The sequence below is a fragment of the Acipenser ruthenus genome, chromosome 35, assembly GCF_902713425.1.
Source record: "Acipenser ruthenus chromosome 35, fAciRut3.2 maternal haplotype, whole genome shotgun sequence".
NCBI lineage: Eukaryota > Metazoa > Chordata > Actinopteri > Acipenseriformes > Acipenseridae > Acipenser > Acipenser ruthenus.
The window spans coordinates 6702379-6717252 of record NC_081223.1 but is presented as its reverse complement, the minus strand read 5'-3'; the positions used below and the strand labels follow the sequence as shown (position 1 = coordinate 6717252).

Below are 14874 nucleotides of genomic sequence, written 5' to 3'. Positions count from 1 at the left end.
GCTATTGGATTGTTACATGCAGAAGAAATCCCATTATTTTTCCAAATAAAGTACATATTGAATATGGATACTCAGCGGCTTTTGTGTGGGAACATGTTAGTACCAGTTGCCTATGAGAAACACTACCATGCTTCGCGGGTAATATTTGATAACGACTGGACTGTGGTAAAACCAGGAGATGAAATAGATTTTCAGGCACTTGACATGTATTCAGTTGATGATAATCTTTGTGTAGCAACAAAGTAGCGATGAGCATGATCATTTCATTGCAAGCCAATTTTAGCATGCATTCTTAAGAGACACTAATATATGAATTTCAATTTAATTCACTGTCAGTCGTTACTAAAAATGGTAGCCTACAGTAAAGCACACTAGAAGCTTTGTAAATATTCCCTCTGAACTACGTCGTCAGAGCATAATACTGGGATTGCATTCATTTCTTATGAACTGGAGTTGTTTTAATGTATATGTGTGGTTTTAAATGTGTTTAAATTATATTATGGTTGAATGTATTCTGATTTTAAATAGGTTGTTGCGTATTATTGCTTTTTACATGAAATCTAGGTTATGGTTTTGTAAATGTTTAATGCTACTGCTTCTACAATAGACCTAGATCATTGTTTTTTGTAGAATATTAGGTTCCTTTTTGTTTTCAACTGAGACTACTATGCTCTGTCCAGCAACTGGACTTGGCAATTAATTTGGTTAACACAAATGTATTGGTAATACATATCCTCTGTACCTTTACAATGCTCAAAGTATTACCTAACATTTAATAAGAAATGTAATTGAAGTTAAGAAATGCTGCCTCTTATATAACCTATGGCAATTGAGTTTGACTACACAACCAGAATCTGTGCTTTTTATTTTAATTTCCAATACGTTTATCCCCATAATATAACTATGAATTGTAATGAAAAATAATTTTGTAATCGTTTATATACATGATTGATAAAAGGTGAAATTCCTGTTTTATTGGTCCTTGAGTGAATGATTTTTGCAGAGGTGTTACAAAGATTTGGCTGCCATTCATTTTGCATATACTTTTATGCATCCAATTTCATTATTCTTAACTTTGTTCATTTTTTTAAAACTACTTACCAGCTATGACCATTTTTGAAACATGCTTTGTGTTTACTAGAAATTAAAATGCCTGTACTTAAAGAACATAGTGCAATTTGGAGCCTTGTCGCTGTACCTATAATGGTACAAATGCTTTGTCACTGTAGTGGTACCAGTTAGTGACAAATCTGTATCTCTTTTATGGGGTACATTTTAGATCCTTTATTATAGTTCCCTTAAAGGTACAAATACAAGCCTTTGTACCCGTCATGGTACATTAGGAAGAGGTACAATTTGGGCACGGTGGGTACTTATAAGTATCAAGACATTAGTATCATTAATAGGTACATAACTCCCACATGAGGTACAAAACGAAATGGAACAAATTTGCATTGTCAAAAAAGTACATATATTGTACGTTGAAAGGTACCAATACAGAGACAAGCATTTGTACCTTTTTAAGTACAGATGTGTAACTTTCTTTCTAACAGTGTACAGATCAAAATGGATTAAAATCTGAAGCTTATTACCATGGTGATGGACATGCAAACCGTATATAGTGTACAGTGCAATGCTTGGTAATGAAAAACCAATTGACCGCTAAAATGGTATTTCATTAAAAACACACTACAAAATCAAGCAAACTTAACTTTCTAAAACAACAATCGCTGTATTAGCTTGTATTTGATACAATCACTGGACAGCAGCGAGGTCTTACATTAACATTACAAATTAACTTCAGACACCCAAGATGATTAAAGCTTGCGTTGCTCGTGTGCAGTGAAAGCATATCTGAGTTTTGATCATCACTAAAACGTGATGTATGCTGTACAGATCAAAATGGATTCATATCTGAAGCTTATTCCCAGGGTGATGGACATGAAAACCATATACAAAGTACAATGCAATGCTTGGTAGTAGTAATATTACTATAGCTTCTGTCAAAAGTTTGATTGATGACCCGTTTGACCTTTTTTTGACCTTATAGGTGTGAATATATGAATATATAATGAGGGGGGGCGTGGATTTATGAATATATGAATATATAATGAGGGGGCGTGGATTTTATATAGGAGTATGGAATATAGGTATTGATATATATATATATATATATATATATATATATATATATATATATATATATATAAAACAGACCCCTTGTATTTAACAAGTGCTTATAAACATTAAATATCTATAAATGTAAAAGTTTGAAATAAAATAATTACTGTTGGTAGGATTCGAACCCACGCTGACAATTGAGTCAAAAGGATCTTAAGTCCATCGCCTTAACCACTCGGCCACAACAGTTTTTCTTAAAACCTTAATAAATAAAAAATAAGTATTAAGCTTACCGGGGGTTTCAGAGAATCAAGGTGGTATGGTGTTTGAGCAAAAGGTTGAACAGATGGAGACTACGATGGGTTTTAGTTTTTTTAAAAGGGCAAGTCTGGGCATGTTTTCAGACCTCATAAAAGGAGGAAAATATTTGGGCAGTTTATTAGAGTGTTACACAAGATGTCTCATACCGGTGTTAGTTGCTGCTCAGAGAAAGTGGATCTTGAGGAACGGCAAATGTCTGAACTTATAAAAGCCTTTAAAAAAATGCACATTAGCCCTTCCACAGAGGCTAAAGAAACCACGGCATGTAAAAAAAGTTTCAAGAGAGAGTCCAAGCAAGGGGCCTTCAAGCATCCGTCCCAAGGATCCTCTGTGTACTGTACAAACTCCTCTGTGGACTGAACTGAAAACAAACATCAATGAGAGAGAGGGGGCGGATGTTTTAGGGTAACTCTGAAAACGCCCCTAGCGGCGGTGCCTCAAGGACCACCCATTCATGGATCTCTGATAGGTCATCTCAAAGGATCCCCCATGGTGCCTGAGGCGTCAACACCCCTCATAGGCCGAAACCTAATCTTGGGGAGCATACTAAAGGGGCCCCCCACATGCCCTTTTGATTGAAGGAGTCTGACGCCATGTCTTCTGCAAACTTTAGATACTTCTCTGAAAATGCCATTCTTGAACCTTGTGATCTTGAGATGGATTGGACCAGTGAAGAAATGACCCAGCTTATAAAAGACTTTGAAAATGTCCCCCTCCTCAACCCTGCAGAGTCTGACGACGTTGACGGGGGTTTAGGCATCTCTTTTGAAAAAGTATTAAAGATCTCTAGGAGTCTCCTGGCTTCTCTATTGGAAGTGATCATTGACCGTGATATGGTGAAAAATTGCCGTGGTTGCGAAATTGACCACCCGAGCCAGCTGAGACACAGCTGCCTTTTTGAAGCGGACCCAAATTATTTTGATCAACATTTTGAAGAATTACTAGAAAAAATACACGTCCCGTGGCTGAAGCTTCTGGTGGCTAAAGCTCTAGCTTGTTTCAATTTCCATCCATCTTTGACAAAACTTCAGAAACTGGTGGAAGATATTTTAACAGAGCTAAGACCCGAACACAGCATTAGACGTAAACTGATCCATCTACAAGAAACCCTGGATGACAAGACCCGAGACATTGTTAACAAAATAACCAAAGCTTTCTACCATCGCAGTTTTACAAACCCCCAAGCTCCTTTAGCTTATTACGGTGCCTGTGACTTTGAAAATGGGGAACGTCCAGACTCCAGCAAAACTGAGGAAAACCATGGAGGGGCTGCTGTTTGAGTTAATAGCTGAGAAAGTGGCTTGCAAGAGACTCTTTCAAAACCTGATCCCCGTAAATGTAAAAATGTTCAACAATTTAAAAAGTGTAACTGATTTAATCCATAAAGATGTTGATGTTCAAGAATGGTTAGAGTTGGTAAATACACATGTAAAACACTGTAAACCCTTAAATGCATTTTTAATGAATATATTACCTAAAATGTTTGATGAAATAGAAGATTGCAAATGTACACATATCATTGTTTTGTATGCTTATGTGACTGATGTATGTTTTTATAACCTGGCAAGGTTTTTAAGAGATGAAGATATATCGATAGTTGTGCAAAATGTTGTGGATTACTTAGTGACTAATCATGAATGTTTGTGTAAAAACTTTATATGTCTTCTAAAATGTCCTAATCTTCTTGATAAACTGTGAATAAAACTTTTGAACTTCACACATGTCTCTGAGGTGTTATGATAAACTTTGAATAAAAACTTTTTGAACGCCATATTTGTCGCAGTTGTGTTATTTTGGTTAAAGATGACACATCAGCGTATGAAAAAAATATACTACGATCCCTCAAATCCTGGGGGTTTAGGGGGTTTACAGACTCTTCAAAGAGCTCTGGGGTCTGAGGGGCCTAAAGTCTCTTAGAAAGTCTTAACTGACTTTTTATCAGAGCAAGACTCATATACGTTGCATAAGCCCTCTAAAATAAACTTTAAAAGAAACACTGTATTTGTATCTAATATCGATACACAGTGGCAAGCTGATTTAGTGGATATGTCTAGCTTGTCAAAAGAAAATGGAGGTTACAAGTACATGTTAACATGTATAGATATCTTATCCAAATATGCATGGGTAATACCTTTGAAAAATAAGTAATCTAAGACGGTGACCGAGGCGTTCAAGAGGATCATCAGCACAGGTAGGAAACCTAAAAAACTACAAACTGATAAAGGGACAGAATTTCTAAACAAAGCATTTCAGCACATGCTAAAAAAAACATAATATTCTACACTTTACCACAGGGAATGAACTAAAAGCATCTATTGTTGAGAGATACAACAGGACTCTGAAAACAAAAATGTGGAAATATTTCACCGCTTTTAACACTCACAAGTATATGGATAAACTACAAGAAATGGTACAGGCTTATAACAACTCCTTCCACCGTAGTATTCAAATGAAACCTTCAGAAGTTAATGAAGATAATTCATTTAAAGTGTTTAGAACTTTATACTCTAAGAAGAAAAGCCCTAAACATATAAAGTTTAAGTTTGCCGTCGGTGACAGCGTAAGAATTTCAAAGTTAAGAGCTCCCTTTATAAAAGGCTACGAACAGACATTTACAGCAGATATTTTTACTATAACAGAATGTATACCAAGATTTCCACCGGTGTATAAACTATGTGATTATGATGGAGAGCCTATAATGGGTACCTTTTATGAACCAGAATTGCAGAAAATAAATGTCAAGACTGATAGGTTGTTTAGGATAGAGAAGATAGTTGCTGAGAAAAAGGAAAATGGCAAAAAGTCTTATCTCATAAAATGGGCCGGTTGGCCTGAAAAATTTAACAGTTGGGTCGCGGGGCATCAGGTGGTAGATCTAAAGAGTTAACAAGGCTGTGCTGTATTTAATTACCCTTAAAACATTAATCAAGATGTCTCAAGACTCTTTTTATGTAACTCTGCCTAGTAACGCTTCACAGGATGTTTTCCCTAAAAACGCTATATCCAATTTTACTACCAAATTGGTTAAAACACTGAATCTACCGGGAAAATGGGAAGTTTGCTTAGCAGAGATTCAATATCCCCATACCTGGGATAATATAAACCTTAAGGACAGCACTTTTATTACTTATGATATAGAAAATGCGATAAAACGTGATTATACTATACCAAAAGGATATTATGAGACCCTTCAGGGTGTAATAACTACTATGAACGATGTCATGCTCGGAAAAGGACTAGATCAGAAAGGTGACAAGGCTCCCGATGAACAATATAAAAATTATTTGAAATTAGTCTATAAACCTATAGAAAGACGAATTTATATAAAAAGTACTACACCATATATGATTTTTGCCAAAGAACATCTCGGACAAATGTTGGGATTTCGTGAGTCTATAAAGGGTGAAACTATTGGACTATTGGGCCCTATTGAGGCTAAAGTGTATAGTGCTCATTTGAGGACCCTCTATCCCGCCGATATCCGAGTGGGTTTTTATACCATGTATGTCTATACAGATATCATTACACATCAAGCCGTTGGAGATAGTTACGTGCCTCTTCTAAGGTGTGTCCCTATTAAAGGCAAAAACAACGAAATAATCACGGTAACTTACGACAGACCTCATTACGTACCCCTCAGCAAGACCAACTTTGACACGCTAACTATACAAATTAAGACGGATCAAAACAAGTTAGTGCCATTCCATTTTGGGAAGGTTGTAGTGAAGTTGCATTTCCGACCTGTAAAGCCTCTTTTTTACACCTAATTGAAAATGGGCCCTAATGGATATGTCAATCCTTATATTAATTATTACAATAATCAAGCTGGTAATGGTTTGCCTGGATTTTCTGGAGCTCCTGTAATGTACGGAGCGGGTATAGGGGGTATTTTTTGAAGTCTTTTCAGAAAAGCTTTACCGTTACTTAGAAGGGGTTTTGAAATAGTTAAACCTCATTTTAAATCAGCAGCCAAAAATATTGTTAGTGACGTGTCAAATGTCCTAACAAGTCATAACCCTCATAGCCACAATAAGAGCCAGTCAGGGGAGGGATTGATGGTGATGTCCAAAGGATACAAGAGAAAACGTAGCAAACCCCCAGGATCTCGCTATCATCCACACAAAAAGGCTAAACCAGCTACATTTAGGTCATTTAGTAGCAGTAACCGGAGAAGGACTAAGAAACCAAAGACTCCCAGAACAAAGAAAAACAGAAACATCTTTTAAATCATGACTCTGGTACATCATATGTCTCAAGAATGTGTGAAATCAGAATTGGATCTGTTTACTATACCTTATACCCAGACAAGTATTGAAAAAAACCTTTATGTGGAAATTTCCCCCCCTGTCTGCCTTGTCTGACACGGCCCCGCTCGAATTTTACATAGCGGGAAATGGGGAAGATTATCTTGATTTGAATAATACTCCTTTAAGACTTTCATGCAAAATTACTAGGGCTGATGGTGCCGATTTAGTTGGAGGCAGTATAGTAGGTATTATCAATTACCCTGTAGCTACCATGTTTTCACAAGTGGATGTAACTTTAGGAAATCGCTTAATTAGTCAAAGTAGTAATACTTATCCTTACCATAGCATTATAGAAGCAATGCTAAACTTTAGTAAGGACACTCTAGAATCTCAATTCACAGCTGGCATGTTTTACAAAGATACCCCAGGACACATGGATGAGACTGATCCTGCAGGGGCTAATGAAGGTCTAGTTAAACGGCATGCTTTTACCAGAATGAGCCATACCGTTGAACTTTTAGGACCACTGCATGCGGATATATTTTTTCAAGAGAAACTCATGCTAAATGGTATTGACCTGAAAATTAAAATGGTGAGGGCCAGTGACACTTTTTGTTTAATGTCTGATGCCGCAGAAGAGTTCAAACTTAAAATTTTAGAAGCATCCCTCTATATTAAAAAAGTAAAAGTGTCCCCTGAGGTTAGAATTGCCCAAGCTCAGGCCTTGATGACCTCTAATGCCAGATATCCTATTGATAGAGTGTCTATGAAAGTTTTTAGTATTCCTAGAGGGAGTAGGGTATGTAATCAGGAGAATTTGTTTCTGGGGCAGTTACCAAAGTTTGTGGTTATTGGTTTAATAGATAATGACGCTTTTAGCGGTTCCTACGCTAAAAACCCTTTTAACTTTAAACACTTTTAACCCTTTTAACTTTAAACGCTGGGAACTTTATAGCGATGTACTTCGATGGTGAACAAGTCCCCTCAAAACCTTTACAACCCCACTATACAGCAAGACACAACCCCGTCCAGGAATATAACAGTCTAATACAAGCCACGGGTAGACATCTCAAAGACAAACCGCTGATAATTGATAGGTCAGAATTTATTAGAGGCTATACGCTCTATGCTTTTGATTTGACCCCCGATCAAGAATGTGGAGATCATTTTTCCTTAGTGAAAAATGGTAATATGCGTCTTGAAATGCGTTTTGCCAATGCTCTGCCAGAGACTGTGAATATGATTGTTTATGCTGTTTTTCAGAACGTGATTGAGGTTTCCCACCAAAGAGCTGTTCTCTTTCATTACTGAAAAGTTTGATACAACATTGATCCTTTTAAAAATGAATACCACTCAGCTTACAGCGCTGCTATCCAGCAACCCGTTGACTGCAAAGTATTTTTATGGGGTTCTAGCTAGTGATCAACTACCTAAAGGAAAAATAAAAAAACTGCCGGCGATACTCATTGTCAACACTGACCCCCAAAATTATCCTGGAGAACACTGGCTGGGGATTTATCTAAAAGAAGAGGGACAGGGAGAGTTTTTTGATTCTTACGGTAACCCTCCAGATTTTATTTATTTTCCTAAGACTATCTCAAACTTTTTAGACAACAACGCTAAACAAACAGTGTATAATAATCAGCCTCTACAAGGTCTTATGACCATGACCTGTGGCCATCACTGTGTTTTCTTTGTACATCATCGAGCCAAAGGACTTACTTACCCTGAGGTTATGGCGCTCTACAGCTCTGATTTAAACAAAAATGATCTGATGGTGTCCCAATTTATACATTGTATGTCTAACCCTACAAAACAGAACTGTTTAAATATATTTTCATGTATGCAGTGTGTCAAGACTCATCATGATTTTAAAAAATGTTATGAATGTTAATCTTCAAAAAACTTATGACAATGTAGATGGTGAATAAATATTTTTATTGTTGTAAAGACTTATACAGACATATATATCAGACATTGTTTATATAACATTTGCATGAATATACAACAAAATGTATCAGACAATGTTTACACAACATTTGCATGAATATACAACAAAATGTAAAGATATGTATGAAACTCAATAAAAACAGTAACATCTTAATAAGTTTCCCATAACTGCTGCCTTTTTTTCTGTTTCTTATTCATAGGGGTCTCTAAGGGTCGTTTTTTATAAGCTTCTATGAGTTGTCGTGTTTGAGAATTAGGTACTGTAGAATAGGGGACATTTATCAGAGACAAACCTTTGATGAATTCGGCCCATCCTACAGGTAGCCTATGTTCAGGGATATGGGTATGCCCCATTGCAGCCCTGATTAAATCAACCATATGCGACCCTCTAATGTTCTTGCCCCTAACAATGAATTCCCCTTGATCATTCCATGAGGTAACCAAAGCATTCTGAGACATGGCGTTTAAAATAAAATTAGCATTTTTCTTAGATCTGGAGGGAACGCTACTCATAACAGCAGTCAATATCTTAGATTCAGATTCTGCTGCAGGTTGGGCCGTTTCCTCAGAGGGGGGTGTAATTAAAGTCAGGGTATTAAGCTCTTTTTCACTCTGTTTAAGCAAGGTTAGATATCTCTGTAAGGAGTTGGTGTATAGCTTTCTCATGGTCACTGATGTCGGTTCTAAGTAGAATGCTTTTCATTTCAGAGTCAAGTCGGCTTTCAACTGCTTTTTTAATAGGTTCAGGGTGCTGGGGCTCAGGCTGCCGAAGTCTATCGAGTTGATGTTGTGGTATCAGAAACATTTTCTGGGAGTGAGTCATTTTTTACAAATTAACTTTGAGGCGTTAAAAGTCCTGATAATAAAGGCAATGCAATCCTTATTAAAGCACCAATAAAACCGCCACTCTGATTCACAGTTTTTTTCTTCTTTTTAATTGAATGGTTCTTATTACATAGGCTCTTTATAACACGCCGCTGCTTTTTGAGAGTGTTTAACTGACTCGAAGTTAAGGGGATGTGACCCTTTAAGGCGTTTAAGGCAATTTCCACAATAGATTTGATAAAATCGTCTGAAGCGTCTGGTAAAACTGCTGTTCTCTGATGAGCAGAGCTATGAACTATGCTCTTTAAGAGATGGAGGTTACGTTTTATTCTAGCTGACATGCTGCGTTGTTGTTGAGCCTAGATAAATAAAAGTTTTAGCGCAATAACCGGCCGCTTATAAGTGTTTTGTCTTGGTATTTCTCATGATGTAAGCAACTGGCCAATCAGGAGTAAATAAACCAGTTCTTAGACGGTATGCTTTGGGGGTTTGTGCCTTTAAGTCTATTAAAAGATAACCGTAGGGTTTTTTTGTTGCATATTCAAATGCTTCTAAGAAAAACTTGGAGTTACCGGGGTACATCTGTCGGGCTAGCGTGTTGATTTGAAGTTTATCTCGAGGGTTTTTAAACAGAATAATGTAATTGGCATTCAAATTTATGGTACGGCTCATTTTTCCTTGAAAAAAACAAATTTTGAACCAAATACAGTACGCATAAATTCCTGTGATGAACGTATTTTGTAAAAGCTTTATGTATTTCATCATTTTCACTAGCCGCCTCCATCAAGTCATCTATAATGATTAAATTGATTTTGTTAGGAGGTAATAAATTATCATCGCTTAGTGAAACCGGTATGCCTTCAATAAATTTGACATTTTTAAATTTAAGTGCCAATTCATTGTATATTGGTTGCCAACAGCTATAGCACCATATGATATTCTCAGGGGTTTGAGAAAAGATCTGTTGAGAGTTTTCTAAAAGCTGTTTCACGAAATAACTTTTGCCTGAATTGGAGGGTCCCGATATTATAGCCGCAAAAGGTACGGATAGTCTAATATCAAAACCATCTTCAGTAGCCATAAGGAAGAGATGTGTAATCAGACAGCAAGACATGCTTATTGTAGACTATTTGAAATGTTTTCTGGAGTGGTTTGTTTTCCAATTGAAATTATTTTTTATTACGGTGAATCTGGGAGCCTCGAATCATGATATGCTCCGCGGGGGTGTTTCTATCATGATTCACAAAGTTTTGTACAAGGTCTTTTAATGAAGCGAGGTTAATTAATTTGGAATTCTCATAGTTTAGGGTAATACCCTTTACTTTGAGACATGTTTTTCCGCTGTTTGTGACGTATCCATACGTTTTAGGTCCCCCTGACACAAACTCTGTAATGTATTCCCCCGGCTTCAACTCGCTAGTTAAATAAGAACATAAGAAGAACAGACTTTATAGCTCAGTAAAAATGCAATCAAATAAATATAACTGACTTTTTATATATTATTATTATTTAGTCATTTAGCAGATGCTTTTATCCAAAGCGACTTAAGTCTAGGGGGTGAACTATGCATCATCAACAACTGCTGCTGCTGCTGCTGCAGAGTCACTTCCAATAGGACCTCGCTTGTTTTATGTCTCATCCGAAGGACGGAGCACAAGGAGGTGAAGTGACTTGCTCAGGGTCACACACACACGCACGCACGCACGCACGCACGCACGCACGCACGGCCGCACACACAGACACACACACAGTGAGTCAGTGGCTGAGCTGGGATTTGAACTGGGAACTCTTAATTATAGTAAAACTTCATAGTTCAGTAAAAATGCAAAAAACAGGGTCTAGTGTATATGATATGAATGATATGCAGATATTTCAAATGCAGAAACACCAGCGATCACAAAGAGAATATCCAGCAGTTACCGGTTTTAGTTTTATGAAGTCTTCTGTAAACACACGCCACAGACACCACGACCAGAATTAGCAGGAGAACGGGGGGCAGTCCGTAAAACAACACAGGAACGCAATCTGAAACAAAACATGCGCCACAGATATTAACAATACACATTATAATGTGTTATTATTATTATTATTATTATTATTATTATTATTATTATTATTATTATTATTATTATTATTATTATTATTATTATTGTTGTTGTTGTCACACTATGTTTTGTGTTTTTAAGTGTGTGTTCTTTAACAGAATATGCAAAAGCAGTTTTTTTACATTGTAACTTTATTATGTTCAAATTTCAAATAATGACCCTTCAGCTGCGTAATTCACCTTGCCTTCGGTGTGACGCGGAGATTTTTTCTGTGACGTTGTTGACGTTGTAAGCCTCGCACTTTATAGCGCCGCTGTTCCATTGATCCGCGCTGATTGTGACGTAGCTGCGCACGCTATAGGACCCGTCGGGTTCGATCTCTCCCTCCTCCGCGCTGCCCGGCGCGGCTGCCTCGGCGCCGATAGTCCAGAGGACTCGGTGTCACCCCGGAGACGTGTCTCTCACCAAACACAGCACCGGGACCGGCTCGGTCCAGTTCGAATCGCCTTCAAACAGACCCGGAGAGTATAACTCCACACTCGGGACAGTCAGCGGGTCTTTGAGTAAACACATACATTGTAAGTTTAGTAACCATGAAAAACAAAGTGAAGTAGCTGACGTCAGTGATCAAATGTTATCGTTACTCTTCACGCTGCTCACTGTCTGCTGTTCACTCTCATTGTAAACCCAAAGCGTGTTCTTATTATCCTCCGAGTATAATTTAAAAAGATGCATCATCATCATCATCATCATCATCATCACATATTGTTTGATTTCATTTGTCAGTTTTTGTCTCTGAATGTAAAGCAGGGTAGTTAGGGCCTGAGTGAAAGAACGTCAAAGACCATCGAATAATTTTGTCAATTTTCTTTAACATATTAGGCGTTTTGGATTGCAAAGGGTTAAACGTTTTATAACGAGGGATTCCGAATATGAAAATTCAAATTATGGAACTTCGGATGATTCTATTGCCAACACTTTGAACGCATTTTATAGATCCCTTCCTTTGTCCAATATTTAAGAATGTTTTTTTATAGAACCTATAAAAAATAGGGTTCCAATTGCAAAAGGATTACTGCACGGTACCCTTGTACAAATAAGAACATACGAAAGTTTACAAACGAGAGGAGGCCATTCGGCCCATCTTGCTCGTTTGGTTGTTAGTAGCTTATTGATCCCAGAATCTCATCAAGCAGCTTCTTGAAGGATCCCAGGGTGTCAGCTTCAACAACATTACTGGGGAGTTGGTTCCAGACCCTCACAATTCTCTGTTTAAAATAGTGCCTCCTATTTTATGTTCTGAATGCCCCTTTATCTAATCTCCATTTGTGACCCCTGGTCCTTGTTTCTTTTTTCAGGTCAAAAAAGTCCCCTGGGTCGACATTGTCAATACCTTTTAGGATTTGGAATGCCTGAATCAGATCGCCGCGTAGTCTTCTTTGTTCAAGACTGAATAGATTCAATTCTTTTAGCCTGTCTGCATGCAACATGCCTTTTAAACCCGGGATAATTCTGGTTGCTCTTCTTTGCATTCTTTCTAGAGCGGCAAAATCCTTTTTGTAACGAGGTGAAGAGAACTGAACACAATATTCTAGGTGAGGTCTTACTAATGCATTGTAAAGTTTTAACATTACTTCCCTTGATTTAAATTCAACACTTCTCACAATATATCAGAGCATCTTGTTGGGTTAGGTTACCAGGGTACATTTGCGTGGCATTTTTGCAGTTGTCCCCCTGTGCTTTTCCCATGGTTATGCTCTGCATTTACCATAGTTTACCCTGCTTTGCCAGATTGTTTTATTAATACACTTTACCATACTTCACTGTGCTTCACAATGCTTGCGTGGGCTTTATCATGCTTTCTCTGTGCTTTATTACAATTTGCTGGGCTTTTACTATGAGAATCTTTTAGTTTAGCATGTTTTGTAACATGCCTTACCAGACCTCTCTGTGTTTTGCAATGCTTCCCTATGCTTTACCATACCTCTCTGTGCTTTACAATGCTTCCCTAAGCTTTACCACACCTCTCTGTGCTTTACAATGCTTCCCTATGCTTTACCAGACCTATCTGTGCTTTACAATGCTCCCCTATTTTTTACCATACCTCTCTGTGCTTTACAATGCTTCCCTATGCTTTACCATACCTCTCTGTGCTTTACAATGCTTCCCTATGCTTTACCTTATCTCTCTGTGCTTTACAATGCTCCCCTATGCTTTACCATACCTCTCTGTGCTTTACAATGCTCCCCTATGCTTTACCATACCTCTCTGTGCTTTACAATGCTTCCCTATGCTTTACCATACCTCTCTGTGCTTTACAATGCTTCCCTATGCTTTACCAGACCTCTCTGTGCTTTACAATGCTTCCCTATGCTTTACCATACCTTTCTGTGCTTTACAATGCTTCCCTATGTTAAGCGCTGCTATGCTTTAACTATGGTACTTTTGTAAGGGAACAATGACATGCATTTTCAGACACGCTATTGCTTAATCAGCATAGAGACATCTATTCCAATGGTCTATATTTTCAGACACAATGCCTATCTAAAGCTGAGGGAACAAGGAGCCGCTCTGAGGCTTGTAACTTGGTTTCAGGAGAAGTTTCAGGTCACTGTGCGGCACACCAGGCAGGGAGACTTGGGGTTTGATACAGCAAACCTCAAACCAGGTCTCCCCGTCTCCTGGAACCAGGTTTCAAGCCACATGGTCCTGAAAAAGTGGCTTCGTGTTCCCTCAGCTTCACATCAACAAGTTACGCCCTTGCCCAGCCAGCGAAAGCCCATTCGCCTTACTTCAACAAACACAACCAAAATACATTTTAAAACAGCTCGAAACGGATTCTTCCTTCCAGAACCGAGTTACTGTAACGGTACTTACCTGATACAACGAGTTTGGAGATGGACCCGGGTGCGAACACAAGAGCTGCTCTCGCTATACAGAAATACACGGCCGAGTCGTTTCTGTGGAGGTCTGCAATGGTTCAATTATACTGTCCGTTCTTGTTGTCGATCCCTCCGGAATACCGGCCTTCTTTTAAGTAGCCCGTGCTCAGGGATGTGACGATCTGGATTCGCCCGTCCGGCTCCTGCCGGTACCAGCTAACCCAAACAGTTACATATTGGTTTATTTTACTTGGATCTACTCCGCATTTCAGCGTGATATTCCAGCCCGGTTCCGCGGTGTGTAACGGCGGGGCGGAGTCAGTTACTGGTTCCGCCAGCCCATCTGAAAAACAATACGAAAAATAAATAAATTAAAACAAACAAATCAAATAAAAAAAATCTCCTATACTTTACGCACAAGAAAATGATGACAATACTGATTAAATTATTATTATTATTATTATTATTATTATTATTATTATT

The 14874-nt window shown here is 38.0% G+C and overlaps 1 non-coding gene across 1 annotated transcript; it reads right to left on the bottom strand.

Annotated features, from left to right (window-relative positions):
* Positions 1-2285: 2285 nt before the first annotated feature.
* trnal-uaa (transfer RNA leucine (anticodon UAA)) lies at positions 2286-2370 on the bottom strand. Its single transcript has one exon. It is a non-coding gene; the product is annotated as a tRNA-Leu (tRNA).
* Between the last annotated feature and the right edge of the window lie 12504 nt (positions 2371-14874).